Here is a 19,129-nt window from a genome sequence, read left to right as displayed (position 1 = left end):
AATGGTGTTGGTACGCTAACTTCGGCGGTAATTGAACCAATGTGCGTGATGATTACTCGAGAAAGCATTGGTATTGAAGGGCATACAGTGCTCGCTGAATAGCGTAAACATTTGCAGTAGATAAGTGTTTTAATGATTGATTACTTAGTTACATTTTAGTGTATGTGCACTGCGTTGCATTCTTTTTATTAATGATTGTCATTTCTTGAAAAGTGCGAATAAAAAGTATTGAACTTGTGTTTTAAGCATTTATTTCTATACAAAGCAGAAAACGCTGCGTGTGGCCACGCGCAGTAATAATCTTGCAAAATACAAACGTTTAAGTATTACAACACTGAGTAATATTCATATGCAAAATTCAGTTAAGTGTTCGCAGAAATTTTAAAATATATGTCATTATTTCGCTAAGTAATGATAAAGCCTACTTATGCGTTAACAATGCGGATTTTTAATCAAATATTACCTTTAATGCCAGGTGATGAAAATGCCCACTTGTGCTAAGTAATAAATGTTGCGAAAGGATAAAATTTCCTAAGTATTTGATCTTTCCATACTTAGATGCTTCGCAATGCGAATAAATTACCTAAGGATCGCTTTGACGGACTTAGAAGATTCATAATGTATAAGTTTATACAAGTACAGATTATTTCGCGAAAGTACATACTTATTATGTGCACAATAATAAAAGTTGGAAATTGCAAAGGGCAAGTCTAGGTTATGAATATATTGAATAAAGCGCTATATAAATAAATAAAGTTGCAACTGCGAAATATTAAACTTCATTAATAAACGCTATGCAAGCGTGGTGATATACAAAAAACGCAATACAGGATTGCGAATACAAATATACAAGTCAAACAAAAACAGTACAGCTCCAGTGCCTTAGTGTCTTCAAAGGTTACGTTCTCCTTCTGGCTAATCTCCTCTAAAGCTGGAATGGTAACCTTTTCAACTTCCTTTTTGGCCTTGGCTAGTGCTTCCAGCGCCTCTCCCGTTGGGCATATTTCATTGGCAATATCAGCAGGAAGCGGCTAGGAAAGGTCGCCAAGACGACAAAGAAGGTCATACCACTCGCAACGAGTGGCGAGTTTAGATACTTGCGAATATGCTCTAAATTTCTCTGTCACCGGGGCGGAGTCCATAACTTTATCACCAAGTTTGGGCAAATACTTGACAAGCTGTGAAAAATGGTTTTCTGCAAATTCCGCTCTATTTTTTAGAGCAGATGCTTCATCTTGAGACTGTTTGAGTGCATCTTCAGTCTTCTTAAGTTGTAGCTCCAGTTTTTGAATCTTCTTGCGTTGAGCTTGAGCAACTGTGCACTTCTTGTCATAGTGTTCCGAAATGGCGTTGAACCGTTCGACGTTGTCCACGGTTAAGCAAATTACGTTGAAGCAATTCTTTATTCGCTGTCTTTCGGCTTCTGCGAATGTAAGTTCGCTGTATTTTGTGTGTACACTTCTTGGCACGAATTTGCAGAATTTTCTGTAGAGTTTGTTGGCATACTCTTCCTATACGGCTTCCGCGGTGTCTTCATCATGGTTTGATGTCTCAGCTTCGGAGGGAAGGGTCAAATCTTCATTACCAGGGGTCTCGAAAATGCCTTCGGGGATATCCCCACCTATGTTGAACACCTCTTCTGGCTTCTTAGAAGAACCTGAAATAACAACTAAAAACAGATAAGCAAATAAAAAATGCAATCATAATATCAAAATAAAATGCGCAGTTATGTGGAATAAAGCTAACTTACTTGCTTCTTGCTCTGCTATTGTGCGTAAGCGTCTTTTGCGGGGTGTGGTAACCTCACCGGTTGCGGCTTTACGCTTTCCCTAGTCTTCGCCACCAGGAATGATAAAGGTATTTAGAATTGGTTCATCAATAGGGATGATTGCGTTGTCGCTTTCTTTTGGGCGGCGCGCAGGCCTAGCAGCTCGAACATCCGCTGTTCTCATCAATTTGTCAAGACCAATTTCTGCAAAATCATGTGTGCATTAATTTTTACAAGCATAAAATAAAATAAAGCTTTGCGCAAAGGAAAATTGCTTGCGTTATACCATTATTTGATGCATCAATCAGTAACGCGTTATGATCACCCCATAACCAGTATATGGGGACTCTGCTGATGTAAAGCGGAACATTGCCATACGATCGCATTATTAGGCCAGCACCCTTGATCAAGTTAATGAACCCCTTTTCAAAATCGTGTCGGGTAATTTTATCATTTTCATTTGCGTAAAGCTCAGTACACCAAGTTTTAACAATGTTGCTGGTGCCATGAGTAGTGTTATTAATAAAGAAAAAAGAACTACGCCAGTTCCCAATCGAATCTTTGGGAGTGGTCATCACGCCATGGCGGCCGCGAAACGAAAACCACCCTGACTCGTGGGGAGTGATACTGTTGAAAGAACGAAACACGTTGAGCAGTGGCTGTTTGTTAAGCGCGTTGCAGTACATCTAAAAAAGAATGATTTTATTAACGGCGTTTGGATGCAATTGTGCAATTGCAACCTTATAATATTCGCACACGCTAAGAAAGAAAGAGGTCAATGGAAGTCGTAGGTTTCCATGAGAGATAGCGGCTTCGTAAATAGTAATCATGTCTTTGGGCGGGGCATTGGCCCTATCTTCTGCTGGTGGTGCACTGGGTGAAAATTGAGCTAATAATGGGTAGTGCTGTTTTAGGGTTTCAATTTTTTCAGCCGTCATGTATGAAATGAATGCATTTGGTGTGTTGGCAGATGATGATGATGATGCCATTTTGATTTTATGAGTAGGTATGGTGATGAATTCGAATTAAGTAAAGTAAGAAACGCTAAAATGAGGATAGTGAGTATGGGATTCGATAAAGCTTGATTTCAAAGAAATTGATTGTGAAAGCGTAAAGTTTGTAATGCAAATCACTTTGCTATTTATAATTAAAATTGGGACGCAGAAGTCGTAAGGGTAATGATTAATTTTTAACGGTCAGAATTACCGCAACGTGTCAATGGTAATTAAATAGCCGTTGCAGCGTTGCTCGACTTGACAGGTTTTCAGAATTTTAGCTGCCATTACGCGTTATCATTGGAAAGTTAACGGTAATAAATTATTGGTGAAAAAAATCATTAAGACTTGCTGCAAAGATATTTTTTAAAAATGGCAAACTTTATTTTTAGAGTTTATCATGCTACATTTTTTTATGCAAAATGTATCATAATAAACTGGGGAGACTTAGATCATATACATAGTATTGTATATGCATATTTTAAATGCTAAAGGCTAAAAACGGAAGTCACGCGAAGTATGCTAAAAGGATTTGGAAGATCCGCTGAAAGTTAAGTTAGCGGATCATATTGCGCATTAATATAGATTGCGGATTCTTTTCGCTAAGTCAATGCGGATAATAGGATAATCCGCACACCGCGAATATTCTGAAAACTATAAATAGGGAGCTTGACCTCTCATTTATAGGTTGTTGATTCTCTGCCATTTGCCCTAGCCTTTGTAATTTTCACTTGTGACCTTGCCCAAGGAATTTTTACATTGTGTTAAGGTGAATTATGCAAATTAACAATTAAGACCGGGTCGGGGTGTTTGATCACTTGATTGATAAAGTAAAAGATGATCATCAGGGCCCAAAACAATAATCAACATCTCAATCCACCCCTTTAATTTCATTGCACTCAATCCTTAATTAAGTAATATTAATATAGGATTGATCAATATTAGCAAGAACGAAGATTGGAATCTTGTTTGTTTTTTTTTTTTTTTCTTTCTTCCAGGAAAAATAAAAAGTAAAGAGGGTAGTTTTGACAAATGAGTGGTTGTATCCAGACTATACATAGGTTTTTTTGGTGTCCTAAAAAGTCATTAGTAGAGTTCACCTAATTCAATATAACCCAAGTAAATACATATGGTTTAAGTCCATTAAGCTCTAAGTAAACCGATCATAATTTTTTTTTACTTATAGTTATATGTAATTCCATTAAAAGTAAAATCACTTTTAAATCTAATAATTGTATGCGTAAAATCATTTTTACCCGTATCCGTGTTTGTAGGTAAGACGACTTAATGATTTCACTTAGACATCATGAGTCAAGTACCCGTGAGTTGATGGGCTTTTTTTTTTACTAAGCCCGTTACCATCCCTAAATTGAGCCGGAATCAGTTAGCGGAAAAAAACAAAACTAGGGAATAGTATTGTAAGTAATTTTTCGAAAACAGAGGGGCACAACTTGTATATATATAAATTGATAGTTGTTTCGTCCGCCCGCCGAACCGTACATACACATCACATCACATCACATACATAGATAGATAACCATACCATCGATACATATTGGGTGGTTTCAATCACAGTCTATTTCGATTAAAATCAGGGTTAATTATATGTGAATTTTGCTGATCGTCCACCACAAAGTATGATATTGAAATTAATTTTGATCGAATTAATGGAAATCGAATTAATTTTGAGATTGAAATTAATATTGGTCGAATGAATCGAACTCAGCGTTAATTAGGTATGATCTGAATTAATTGATGTTGTTTGGATTTAATGTTGATTTGATGGATTCGGGGTGATTTTTGATATTAATTTTGTTTTGATGAATCGTTGATCTTATATTGTGATTGTGATGTAGTATAAAATAAATGCACGCGTTTGTGATTCATAATGTGGTTTTAATTGATATGATATGATATGTATATTGAAACAGTGAATTTGTTAGGTTATTTGATGTGGATGTAAAGATTAGTTTAACTGGTGTGTAATTTGTGGTAATTAGATTGGTTTTAATTAATTTGTTGATTGATAGGTGAATAATTGTTATGTGGAAGTTTAATTTAATAATTGTAATGTGTTTTTTTTTTTTTTTTTTTTTTTTTTTTTTTTGTTTGTTAAAGAAAAATCTGCAGATTTTTAAAGATGGCACAACCAACCAGCTGGAAAATGAGGATGGCTGAGGAGGAAGGTAAAGGGGCTGTGACACCTTGGTGATTAATATTATGGGGATTCACCAAAGCAGAACTGTCTGTTTTTGGCTTGGGTCCTAGATAGATTAGTATGTTCACTTCAACATGTAAGTCTTTTAAATTTGTTTCAAGTGTTTTGATAATATAAACTAGTGTTGTTATTCGTGTTGGTTTGGTTTGTGTTGTTCAGTGTGATAACTCAAGCATTGACACTTATGTTGTTGAAGAAACTCAAGCAAATCTCGACATCCCCCCAGCACATCTCCCAACACCAAACCCCAATTCCTTTCAACCTGAACTCAAATCCCACCATCGCAAAAAACCTTCATCGATCATCAAAGATAAAAAAAAAAAAAAAAAAAAAAAAAAAAAAAAACAACCATTGGAGAACAAATTCAAACATGTAGCTAGAAATTCAGCAGCAGGGGATTTCAAAACCAATGAGGCATCCGTTGAAACATCCAAAAACCGAAACGTTGTGATAAGATTAGCAAAATGGTCAGGGTGCTCCAAATTCTTACATGTGAAACATCTTTTGCTAGAAGTAGTCACAAAGATAAAAAAACAATTTGCAACCAACCAAAAGTAAGACTCACTGTAAAATCCGAGTGAAAAAAAGCTTAAGCAGGAATACAAAATCGAAGGAATCATCAAAGGCCAGTGGAATTGGAACCAGCGATTTAATCAACAGCATTGGCATCAAATATTTTGGAGGTAAATTGGGTGTTCGATGGAGGAATGATGGACACTAAGTGTCTATCATCCAACTCGTGCATTTTGATTTCTTATGATAGTGGTGATGTCTTTACATATTCGTGGGTAAAAGTGACTGGCTAAAAAATCTATGTCGAAAGGAAAAGCCTGTGATCTTAGCTTTTACAGGAAACTAAGTGTAGTAATGTGAAGGAGTCGTGGTTTGTAAACATTTGGGGATCAAACAACTTGGGATATGCTCAAAAAGACGCACAAGGTTTTTCTGGTGGCATGCTTTTTATATGGGATCCGACGATATTTTTAAGGTCAATCAAGCACAATTGAAGGCGAGTTTTATTTAGCCATGAAGGGCCACTGGGAAGGATTTAACTCTGAAGTGGCAATGGTTAATGTTTACGGCCCGCACTCAAATGCAAAGAAGCTAAGCCTCTGGCAAAGTTTAGAGCAGCAGCTTGTAAATTATAAAGACATGCCATGGCTAATTTGCGCCGACTTTAGAAACCAAAACGAACGTTTCAATTCTGTTTTTAAGAGAAATTGGGCTGACAGATTCAATAAATTCATCAATGATGCGTGTCTCACGGATATCCCTATCGGTGGTAACAAGTTCCCACACACACACATGTATATATATATAGCTGAACAGGGAACACTTACAGAGCGTGAAAGAGATAATTGGTTTGATGAAAGGAAACAATGGTTAGCTAAACATAAGATCCAAACCAATATGTTGAAGCAAAAAAGCGAGAATAAAATGGCTAAACCGATGCCCTCGTATATACCTGTGGTTTCTTTCTTGTAAAGTTTTGCTTAGTTTTTCCTTCTCTGAGTTTGTATATATCTTTTCAAAATGGTTGTGGTCTTGTACTTCTTTCTTGTACAAATTAGCTTCTCGCTTTCCAAAATAAAAGTGTGATAACTCTCAATATGTTTATATAGCTAATTTATCCATTTGATTACTAGGTTGAGGAAAATAAATGAGATGTGACTCCGCCTTGAAGAACAAGTCAATCAACAGGAAACAAACAGGGTTAGTTTTTTGTTACTGAAACCAATTCTTAATTGGTCAGTGGGTCAAAATTGGTCAAAGATTTGAAATTTGAAATTAGAACAACTTAAAACATTCATGTTTCTAGACAAGTTGAGATTCTGGTCAACACTATCACAAAGGGCACCCAAAATAACAACAACAATAATATAATAGTAATAATAATAAATAAATAAAAAACGGTTCCGCTGACCAACTACTCCTTCATTTCTTGTTCTTGTTCTTTTCTTTTTTTGCATCTGTCTCCTTAAAACATTCATTCTTCTTCTTGTCCTTGTTCTTTTTTTTTTGAATCTGTCTCCTCTTTCTCTTGCGAAATGTTGTAGTGATTAATTAATTCGGACACACACCGCCGCTGCACGGCTACTCTTTTCATGATCATCCTGTTTAAACGCTTTATGACGTAAATTTTTGAAAGTTTTTAGATCCCGCTTGTATATAATAAACCCCACATCTCCATATTTAAATGTGTTCTTCAAACGCGTTAGTACCGTCCAACGGTTTATAATATACTTCCTCCATTTTTCTTCTTCTTCGTCACTGATTAAAGATACTTTTTTACCACACTGCCCATCTTTAAAGAGCCATCCCACTTCTCCACCAATCGGTAAAAATCGTGACCCTTCAAATAAATCGATTATCAGCGTCTGAAAAGGTTTTCTTGTTGCCATAAGATTATGTCTATCACCCGCTTCTGCTTTACTCAATGTGTCGACTGACGTATAAAATGAAGCCCGTGAAAGTTCAATTTCACTTAGTTTGTTATAGGCCATGCCATAAGGCAAACGATGGTGAACCTTATCTGGATATTTTTTTTCCAAGACACTACTGTCTCCAAATTCAAATATCTCGTCTTTGCCATTTCCGAAACCCAACACGTAATTGTCCCCAGCTCTTTGATAGCAGCAGCACTGTTTCTTCCCATTGTGTGAGATGTCGCTTTCAACTATTCTATCTTTCAAGCGCCGCTTCTTATCTAAATACTCAGTTCGAAGTGTTGCAAGAGTTCCATTATATCTACCACTTAACTTGGTTCCAATCTCCAAGTTAAGGAGTGCCATCTGCAAATTAACATGGGCAAAGTAATTTTAAATGTAACAGCTATTTTATATATATATATATATATATATATATATATATATATATATATATATATATATATATATATATATATATATAGTGGTAGGATCAAGAGGGAAGTAACCATTCGGGGGGAAGCGGGGGGAAGCAAAACTTTTTTTTTTTTTTTTTCGTTTTTTGAAAAAACTTTGTTCACGAACATTATAGATGAGATGAAAATATGAACATTTAGTAGAGACACTTTGTGATAAATGTTTTTATTTTGGCGGGAAAACGCTCGAAGAAGTAATATATAACAATTATCGTGTTTTTCGAGCATATTTTGAGGTTTTAGCTATTGGGGTTTAGATATTAGGATTTAGATATTAGGGTTTATAGGGTTTAGATATTAGGGTTTAGAAATTTAGGGTTTAGGGTTTAGATTTAGGGTTTAGATTTAGGATTTAGATTGAGTTTTTAACACGAACAGTTTAGAGTTTAGAGTTTAGGGTTTAGGGTTTAGGGTTTAGGGTTTGGGGTTTGGTGTTTTGGGTTTATGGAATAAACCCAAAACACCAAACCCTAAACCCTAAACCCTAAACTCTAAATCGGGCTAAATTTTACTTCACAAAACATGAAAAAAAAAACGTTCATATTCTTCACGAACAATATTATCTTGAATGTTATTTTTGTCGATCGTTTTCCCACCTAAATAATAACATTCATCACGAAGTGTCTCTTCTAAATGTTCATATTTTCGTGTGATTTTGATGCCGGAAAAAAAAAAATTTCAAAAAAAACGAAATTTTTTTTTTTTTTGCTTCCCCCCGCTTCCCCCCGATTGGTTGCTTCCCCATTGATCCTGCCCCTATATATATATACTCTAAACCTTATCATATAGGCAAATTATTAATTTCACTAACAAATTTTGTCAATTCACTATTAATTGTTCCAATTATCTGTGGGTTATTTGAGTTTCTAAATAAAAATTTGATATAAATGCATGTCTGTAGTATATTCAATCAAAAAATCTAAATAACAAAAAATAGACAGCAGACAATCAATCAATGATAAAATAGACAACACTTGTGAAAACTTATAAATAGATACAATACAAATTAACATAATGTAACAGTTAAAAATAAAATAAAAAAAGTTTATAATCTACTCCAAACCTTATCATATAGGCAAATTAATAATTTCACTAACAAATTATCATTCTGGGTGGAGAAACGACTTGTCTTTAATCTCGGATAGGGGAAGGATTGTCTACATCTCACCTCCCCATACACCACTCATGTGGTATTGGATTTTGTTGTTGTTGTTGTTGTACTAACAAATTGTCAATTCACTATTAATTGTTCCAATTATCAGTAGGAGAGATTATTATTTGAGAATTTGAAATAAATGCAGCTTGTAGTAAATTCAATCAAAAAATCTAAATAACAAAAAATAGACAACGGAACAATCAATGATAATATATAGACAACAAATTTGAAAACTTACAAATAGATAAAATACAAAAAAATCTAAATCTTTCTTCTTTTAATAACAAAAAATCTAAATCAGACAATGCCAAGCAATGACACTAACTATATATATAATAAAATGGGACGATAGACAAATCAATGATAAAATAGATAGCAAATGCGATAACTTATCTCTACACCCACCACCTTATTATCGAAAATGCGAAAAGGATGGCTGCTCTCTCAAGTCGGCCGAGTTAGGGCTTCTTAGGGCTTCTGATCGATATCTTTTGTATTAAATGTTTTTGCATTAAATGTAATGTAATACGGAGTAATTCTTAAGTTTTCTTAACTAACCCCTAATCTTTTTAAAATGAACAAAGTAAACCCTATCTATATTTAAATCTATCTATTTCCATGAAAATGGTAAAATCAAATTTCCATGAGTTTTAAATCCTGCCTGAAGTTTAATTTAGGCTCTAAGAGTCAGTCAAGTCGCCAACAGCAATCGTCGATTTATTGGCGACTTGACTGACTCTTAGAGTCTAAATTAAACTTCAGGCAAGATTTAAAACTCATGGAAATTTGATTTTGCCATTTTCATGGCGTCTCAATTTTATTTTTAATTTTATTTTTTTATTTATAAAACTTTTTCCTACTTATTGGCCGGAGGTCCACTCGGAAGCAATCTCTCTATCCGTCGAATAGAGAGAGATGATTTTCTCTACTTTTGAGAGTGTTTTTCACTCTGGGTAGAGAAATGACTTGTCTTTATTCTCGGATAGGGGAAGGATTGTCTACATCTCACCTCTCCCATACACCACTTATGTTGTATTGGGTTTTGTTGTTGTTGTTGTTGTTGTTGTTGTTGTTGTTGTTGTTTTAACTTAGCTTTTAAAAGTGTTTAAGTGTTTAATATTCTTTTATTATTATCAACAAATTTTAGTTTCGAATGATGCAATCGGCGGGATGACAATTGATGTTGTTAACATACATAAGTGGGTTGTATATAGTAATTAGTAAAACGGGCCCGCGTGATGTCGCGGGACCTTTGGGGTGCGTATTCATAGTTAACGGAGCGTTCTGTATTTACAGAAGTAAAAAGGTTTTGCTACGGGTGTTTTTAAATACACGTAGTTAGTATCCAGTGTACCTAATGGCCTATGTGTTTTTAATGGCAGGAAAATTGTGTTAAAAAAAAAGGGAAACCAAATTATCGATGTGATGTAGTTAGTTTGAGGAGTTTATTATAGATGTGTGTATGTATTGAATATAGTCCGAGGTATTTAGCGTTTTTTAGAAGTGTCCGTTTCGCGTATAGTTAGTCTCGTTGTGTTCGTTAGATTTTTTTGAGTTGAACGGCGAGTTCGAAAAAGTTTAACGCGAGGCGAGCGAGAAGATATGTCCCGTTGAGTATTGAATATAGTCCGAGGTATTTAGCGTTTTTTTAGAAGTGTCCGTTTCGTGTATAGTTAGTCCCGTTGTGCTCCTTAGATTTTTTTGAGTTGAACGGTGGGTTCGAAAAAATTTAACGCGAGGCGAGCGGAAAGATAGGTCCCGTTGAAAATATGGGTGAAGTTTGGTTAAGATTTTTAATTAAAATATTGGTTTTACACTTTATACCCCTGGTTTGAGGGTGGTGGTGTAAGTTGGCACATTTTTTAGGGGGTGATTTGTTTTTTCCCCCCTTTTTCTCCTCTTGTCGTTTAGATTAGGATTTGGGTGGGGGTGAGGTAAAACGACCAAAATCTAGGTGGCCATTAGTATATATGGAGAAGATTTGGGTGGGGGTGAGGTAAAACGACCAAAATCTAGGTGGCCATTAGTATATATGGAGAATTATTGACTACTATTTTAAAATTATTCTTTTGTGCAAACATTATAATGAACTTATATTATGTCGGTTTGATTTGTTAAATTATGAAAAATTAGAATGTATGTGTGTTTGGTAAGTTTAACTTATTTTTCTTTTATACTTCTGTTAAATAGTCCCCTTACAATATTTTAACAGAAAATGTATAATTTTGTACAACGATAACCATCTCACTTTACAAACAAAATTCATACGCGCTGAGCGTTTACATTCACTTTACAAAACAAAAATTACAACTTCTCAAACGCCATGCGCTCGGCGCTGACAGCAGGATCCCGAGACAAAGCAACCGAGCTGGGAACCATGATGTCAACCAACTTTGGCGTAACAAGCTTCCTATTCTTGACAGCCTCCGGATCAATAGCCTTCTTCAAAATAGGATTCAGGCTAGGAGCAGCATGCAGCTTGATCTTTTCCCAGAAATTAAGCCTTTCCTCTGCCTGAACAGCCATAAGGACCTCTCCAAATAACAAGCCGACATACTCATAGTTGCACGCATGAGCAACCAATGAAAGAATCCCACACTTAAGAGTTTGAAACTGCTACATAGCTGCAGCGCGTTCATCCTCGCAACAAGCTAACCTTTGAGCCTGATCCTCACAGGCCTTCGCCAGCGTATCCTTCTCAGATTGTAAGGAACTTGCCTTCGCTGTCAACTCTTCAATCTTCGCCTTTGCGTCATCCAACTCAGCCGCCAATGATGCATTCTTAGAAGCAGCGGTCGCAGCGACAACATCAGCCTCATCCCGCGCTTTTTCAGCGGTGTCGAGTTGATCTCTCAACCCGAGCATACGATCATGCATCTCTCTAGATCTCAACGTTTCTGGCGTAGAGTTGCGTCATCTAAATGGTCTCTCCTTTCCTTAAGACGATCAATCGAATGAATTAAGTTCAGCATCGTCATCTGAACGTCCATGCGAAAGTCAACTTCAGGCGACAAGCTGGAGAAGTACGCAGAAAGTCGAATATTCTCCAAAAGACTAAATTGAGAAGCCGCTACTTCCTCCGAAACTGCTAGCAGGTTTTTCAGGCCATGGAACGTCAATCTGTTATCTGTTGATAAACGAACAAAAAGCAAGTTAGCTGCAATAAGCCTCAGAGAGAATCAGATAAACATACAAGGTGAATAAAACTAGATTACCTTTAGGCCTCTTGCCAGGTTTCGCCTTGGTAGCGTGCTTGCGCTTGCGCCCTCCATCGGTGCCAGACACCTGTGAGCGCTCGCCTTGATCGCCTTCAGGAGGTGCAGTCTCGTCGCGGGGCAAAGGGGTGACGTCAGTTTTGTTACCATCAAGTCACCAGCTCGCCCGCGTCCGTTACCTGATGTTGAACTTGACCATTTTCTGGTGGTTTTGATGCCATCGTCGCGATTCCGGCTCGTGTAGGAAAGTTGATCAAACCATGTGCGGTCAGAGGTATTTCACCAAACTATTGTAGGGACGGACATCCTAGTAGCATGTCATAGTTAGACGATGTGCGCACGATGCTAACTTTACTTTTTCTGTCTGCGACTTCCTCTTGTCTTCATCATCTTCGAGCTGAAGTTCGACTTCTAAAGTCCCCATGGCCCATGTAGGGTTGCCCGAGAGTCCTCGAAACCTTTGATTTGAAGGCTTTAAGCTCGACCTAAGCCTGTATGAGAGTTCATCGTAACAATGTTCAAACATGATATTGTCGCCATTACCAGTATCCACACATAGTCATTTGATCACATGTCCACACTCAGGCAGATATCCACCAACTATGACAGGGTCGGACTTGGCTCCTTGATCCCTGATAGAGGGGAAAGCGACCCACAGGTTTTCCCATGAATTTGGGGCCTTCGCTCTGTTTTCGTACGCTCTCCCGTGAGAACATAAATTACCTTATCTTGCCCCTTCGCCTTGTTTTCGTCACGTTCCTCTTTGCACGATCGTTCTCTGTGATCTTTTAGGTATTGAAGCTCTTCCGCTTTAAGCACGCGACCGGCTTGTCCGTCAGCGCCTTACATCTGTTCGTGTCATGACTGTAGTCATCGTGGAAATAACAGGTTTTAGATTTCTCGCGCCTCGCATATTTGGACATGTGCGCTGGTCGACCAAAGGTCTGGGATATTGGTTCTGTTGCGAGGATTTCTTTAAGACTTTTCGCCAGATTTTTTATGAGCGTTTGGTTATTTTCTCTATTCATGTACCGTTGATAGTTACTGTCATGATGCCCGTGGGTGTGCCCACGATGATTATCACTGTTGTGATGATAGGGACCGGAATCTTGATACTCCCTATGAGGGTTGTGGGGATAGCGCCCTCCCCTGGGCGAGTCGTGGTCGTCGCGTCTCCCGTGGCCACTCTCGTATCCCGAATAATGCACGGTATCTTCGGCTGCGCGCAGGTGTTCGTGCACTTTCCTGATGGTTTCTGCCAATGTCTCTGGTGGCCTCTTCCGCAACTTCTGCCATAACTGCAAGTGTCGCTCTCTACAAATTCCTTGAATGTGTTGGGATTTAACAAGTTTCATAATACTTAAAACCTTTTAAGAATCAAATATAGCGGAAGCATGAAGTATTACCATTTTAGAACTTGATATACTTTAACCAATTAAAGTTAAATCCCAATTAGGATCAAGTTGTGAAACATACTTACAAACTACAAGCAAGAAAAGAGTTTATACCTACTCCAAGCTTGTTGATAAGTGATGAAGATGATGATGATGAATGGAGCTCCAAAAGTATGAAACCTCAAGTTGTTATACCCCAAACTTTGCACCAACACCTTGTACTTTGGTTAGGATTTATTGACACTTGAATTAAACTTGCAAAAGCCAACTTTGGAACCCCTTTCTTGCTACAACAGCCCACGACAACAGTTCTTGGGAGTGTTTAGTGCAGTTTTTTTGTATTATATTGCATGTATGTGTTTTTTCAAGAGTCAAGATACTTGTATATGGAAATGGGAAAGCATGGGTCAAAGAATCTAAGTCTTTAGCATGTGTGTGCACTTCCAATGCCACTTCCCTTTCATGTTATAAAATAAGTTTTATAAAAGTATTGGATTTTATAAAACTCTTTATAATACTTCCATATATATATATTTGTCATGTACATTTATTTTTATAAAATCAAAACTTTATAAAATGTAACACAACAAAATCAATTATTTAACCCATAAATAATTTAAACTCTTGTTATATAAATTATTCCATAATTTATATATACACATCAAGTAATATTTCAGAAAACCATTTTTCTTAAAATTCAAGTGTCCCGTATTTGATCAATGATCCAATCGTTAACATCAAATACGAATAAGGTGTCGGTAAGCTTGTTATTGGGTATGACCCGACTTGGATCAAAACATATTAGCCACGCTAATTTAATATGTCTCTCGGGCATACGAAATACCTTCAATCTCCCACTTGCACGAGAAACATAAGAAATTAATGCAAGTGATGGATACCACCTAACGACCGTCCATCACCCCCAATATGTTATGACTTTGTGCCATTCAATAACATCATCCCTTTCGAGTTCCCATCTCGAATATGAATAGGTGAATCTTTCATTACATCCTTTCGTCCTAGATGTCATGTTAAATCCAAGAGACACAGAGTGATCACTCTCATCTAGATTTAACTTTATCAGGCCTTAAACATCTGACTCTCAACGATTAAGAGGGACAAATTCCATCTTGACTACATACGTCCTAAACATATACCTTACATTATACCTGAGCTCTTCCTTGTGAACTACCATATTTCAGAATAGCGAAGGAAAGAATCAAGGCACAATACTTGGTAAATATCCGAACCCAATATGTATCTCAGGTCAGAGGATACAATGATATTCGCCTTTACTCAAGATTACATGTGATCAACCACAAAGGCTCCATTTAGTAAATCTTGAGGGCAGGTCTTCCAATATTTGTATCCCACAAATATCTATGAACCATGGTTGCAACCTTGCCCCACATTCATCCCGTGAATGTATACCAATCCAAGTTCTTAATAGTCTAAACCTCACACTTGTTCCCACAAATGCGATCGACTACGGAATTTAGAATACTTACTTATTCATGGATAAAATATGCACAATAGGAACTTGACTCAAGATTAATAAATTAATACCGTAATTATATTAATGAGTTTGAACAATTTCGTTCCGTTACAATACTTAAAACAGATCATGACCAATCAGTAGAATATCAAAGCCCTAATGCACAAACATGTCCTGCATGTTTTGCTCCATGTAAGAGCTTCATGAGTGGATCCGCTATATTAAGATCTGTGTGAACTTTGCGAATACATATCTTTTCCTTTTCAACTTCATCCCTTATGTAGTTGAATCTCCGCTCAATGTGACGGGTCTTTTGGTGAGCACGAGGTTCCTTGATTTGGGCAATCGCACCCTCGTTGTCACAAAAGATCTCAAGAGGGTCCTGAATGGAAGGGACTACTCCTAAGTCGGCGATGAATTTCTTCATCCATGCAGCTTCCTGAGCTGCCAATGAGGCGGCAATGTACTCTGACTCTGTAGTGGATAAGGCAACAACATCCTGTTTTGAACTCTTCCAAGAGACCGCACCTCCATTTAACGTGAAGACATAACCGGATTGTGATCGAGAATCATCTCGATCAGTTTGGAAACTCGCGTCCACGTAACCTTTTACAGCGAGTTCCTCCTCACCAGACCCATATATTAGAAACATATCCTTAGTCCTCCTAAGGTATTTCAATATACTTTTAACCGCAATCCAATGACTGTTTCCTGGGTTATTCTGGTATCTACTTGTCAAGCTAAGAGCGCATGACACATCCGGTCTAGTGCATATCATTGCATACATGATTGACCCAATAGCAGATGCGTACGGGACTTTCTTCGTTCTCTCTTGTTCATCTTTCGTGGTAGGACACTGAGATGAACTGAGAAGCGTTCCTCTTTGAATAGGTACCAAACCTTTCTTAGAGTTGTCCATCTTGAACCTTTTCAAGATCTTTTCAATGTATGCACTTTGATTCAAACCTATCAGTTTCTTGGATCTATCCTTGTAGATCCCAATCTCCAAAACGTATTGTGCTTCTCCAAGATCCTTAATGGAGAAGCATTTACTTAGCCAAGTTTTAACACCTTGCATTGCCGGAATATCATTTCCAAATAACAATATATCATCCACATATAGTACAAGGAACATGATTGTGCTCCCACTAGCTTTCTTGTATACACAAGCTTCATCACCATTTTTAATGAAGCCGAATTTCTTGGCCTCCTCATTAAAACGATGATTCCACATTCTATATGCTTGTTTCAATCCGTAGATCGACTTCTTTAACTTGCATACCTTTTTAGAATATTTCGGATCAACAAAACCTTCAGGCTGAACCATATAGACATCTTCCTCAAGATGTCCATTTAGGAAAGCGGTCTTGACATCCATTTGCCATATTTCATAATCATAATGAACAGCAATGGCAAGTAATATCCTAATAGACTTTAGCATTGCCACAGGCGAAAAAGTTTCATCATAGTCAACCCCTTGAGTTTGAGTGAAACCTTTTGCTACAAGTCTAGCTTTATATGTATCCAAGTTTCCATGTATGTCGGTTTCATTTTGAAAAGCCATTTACAATCAACTAGCCTTGAGCCAGTAGGTTGTGTAACAAGTTCCCAAACTTGGTTGTCATACATGGATTGCATCTCAGCGTTCATGGCTTCCTTCCATTTATCCTTATCAATCCTTGATAAAGCATCTTGGTAGTTTGTTGGTTCATCCAAATCAACCACATATCAATCATCCATGAGAAACCCATATCTCTCAGGAGGATTACTAATCCTACCATATCTGCGAACGTCTTGTGTATTTTGATCATCCATTTGATCACTCTCAACATTTTCATGTTGAGTGCTAGTGTCAACCAATTGTGTATCATCTACTTGATTTTGAATCTCTTCAAGATCTATCTTCCTCTCACTATTTCCTTCCATTAGGAACTTAATTTCAAGGAATTCAGCCTTTCGAGTAACAAATACATTTCGTGGATCATAGAAATAGTATCCCATATCATCCTTGGGATATCCTATGAAGATACACTTCGTGGATCGAGCATTCAACTTATTAGGGACGTAACGCTTAGGATAAGCTTCACATCCCCATACCTTTAAGTATGATAGAGATGGAGGTTTTCCAAACCACATCTCATGAGGAGTTCGTTCCACTTTCTTGGTTGGGGCCATATTTAAAATACTAGCCGCGGAGCATAGACAATAACCCCAAAATGATAGAGGTAACGAGCTTCTTGCCATCATAGATCGAACCATATCCATTAGGGTTCGGTTCCTCCTTTCGGAAACCCCATTTAGTTGGGGTGTTCCAGGTGGAGTAAGTTGCGAGATAATCCCACTACTTCTAAGATGATCCTGGAAAGCATCGCTCAGGTATTCACCTCCTCTATCGGTACGAAGTACCTTGATTGTCTTATTGATTTATTTTGTACTTCGTTTTGATATTCCTTGAATGCTTCAAAAGTTTCGTCCTTGTGTCTTAATAAGTAGACATATCCGAAACGACTAAAGTCATCAATGAAAGTAACGAAGTATCTTTCACCATTTCTAGTCATGAGCTTAAAGGGTCCACATACATCCGAATGTATTAATCCCAATAAGTCCTTAGCCCTTTCATAGGTCCCTTTGAAATGTGCTTTAGTCATTTTGTCTTGTAAACAAGATTCACATACATCAAATGAGTCTAGTTCATTTGATTTCAAAAGGCCATTCTTTTGAAGTGTATGCATTCGGTTCTTGTTTATGTGACCAAGGCGACAATGCCATAAGTAGGAATCACTCAAATCCCTTTTGAGTTTCTTGGTGTTTGCATGGTATATTGAGCTATTGTATGATGTGTCATCATGAACCAATTCATAAATACCATTCACAGGCAAAGCCTTGAAATAGAACACATTATCTAAAGAAACATGGATATCATCATTAATGAAATTAAGATTAAAATCACATTGTTTCAAACGGGATACAGAAATAATGTTTCGAGATAAATTGGGTGCATACAAAACATTTTTCAACATAAGCTCCAAACCACTTGGAAGCTTCAAAATAAAGTCTCCTTGAGCTACTACGTGCACCTTAGCACCATTTCCCATGAAGAGACTTGATGTTCCCGCTTCTTGTTTACTTCTTTTGAACCCCTGCATAGAATTGCAAATGTGAGTTCCACATCCTGTGTCTAATACCCATGTATTAGAAGAAGTAATACTAAGCTCAATGTATACTATATATACATTACCTGAGGTTTGCCCTGCATCCCTCTTTTCTTTCAACTCCTTAAGGTAGATCGGGCAGTTGCGTTTCCAGTGACCCATCTCACCGCAACCAAAGCACGGATCTTCCTTGGGGTTAGCTTTACCGGCAACCTTTTGCTTTTTGTTCTTGTTGGTTGGGGTAACCATATTCCCCTTTCCCTTGCCCTTGCCTTGGTAGGCGGGTCCTTTTCTCTTAGCCACATTCGGCTTAGAAGTGTTATTGTTTTTGGACCCGCCTTCATTGATCATAAACATGGGTGATGCCCTTTTACCCATGCTCGCTTCGGCCGTCTTAAGCATGGCATGTAATTCGCCAATGCTCTTATCTATCCATTCATGTTGTAATTCATTACAAATGTGTCAAATCTCTTTGACAAAGAATTAAGGATAAGGTCCGTGGCTAATTCATTAGACACGTTGCAGTTTAGACGGTTCGCTCGATCAATTAGGCTTTTCATCTTAAGGACATAAGATGAAACGGATTGGGAGTCGTCCATCCGACATGCATGAAGCGCTCAGACCGTTTCAAAGCGCTCGACACGAGCTTGTTGAAGTAACATCTCCTTCAATTGTATGACCATGTCATATGCACTATGATGCTCGAAATCCTTTTGGAGTTCTGGTATCATAGTCCCAAGCATGAGGCAAGAAACTTGCACCGAATCGGTGCAATATTTCTCCCAATAAGCCATGCCTTCCGTATCATCCTCGTCCGGTTGATCGGGAATGGGG

General features: G+C 37.5%; 1 long non-coding RNA gene across 3 annotated transcripts in view; it reads left to right on the top strand.

The window, feature by feature from the left end:
- Positions 1–4,277: 4,277 nt before the first annotated feature.
- The window catches only part of LOC139847549 (uncharacterized), a 46,246-nt gene continuing 31,394 nt past the window's right edge, over positions 4,278–19,129 (top strand). For 2 of the 3 annotated variants that reach the window (XR_011759572.1, XR_011759573.1), the window contains exons 1-2: positions 4,278–4,499; positions 4,882–6,694. This is a non-coding gene — a long non-coding RNA (uncharacterized lncRNA). The remainder of the gene's footprint in view (positions 4,500–4,881; positions 6,695–19,129) is intronic. The other variant, XR_011759574.1, reaches the window with a different exon arrangement.

This window comes from Rutidosis leptorrhynchoides, chromosome 5 (assembly GCF_046630445.1).
Source record: "Rutidosis leptorrhynchoides isolate AG116_Rl617_1_P2 chromosome 5, CSIRO_AGI_Rlap_v1, whole genome shotgun sequence".
NCBI lineage: Eukaryota > Viridiplantae > Streptophyta > Magnoliopsida > Asterales > Asteraceae > Rutidosis > Rutidosis leptorrhynchoides.
Note: the sequence above shows the minus strand (reverse complement) of the source record. Positions and strands in the feature narration are given on the sequence as shown.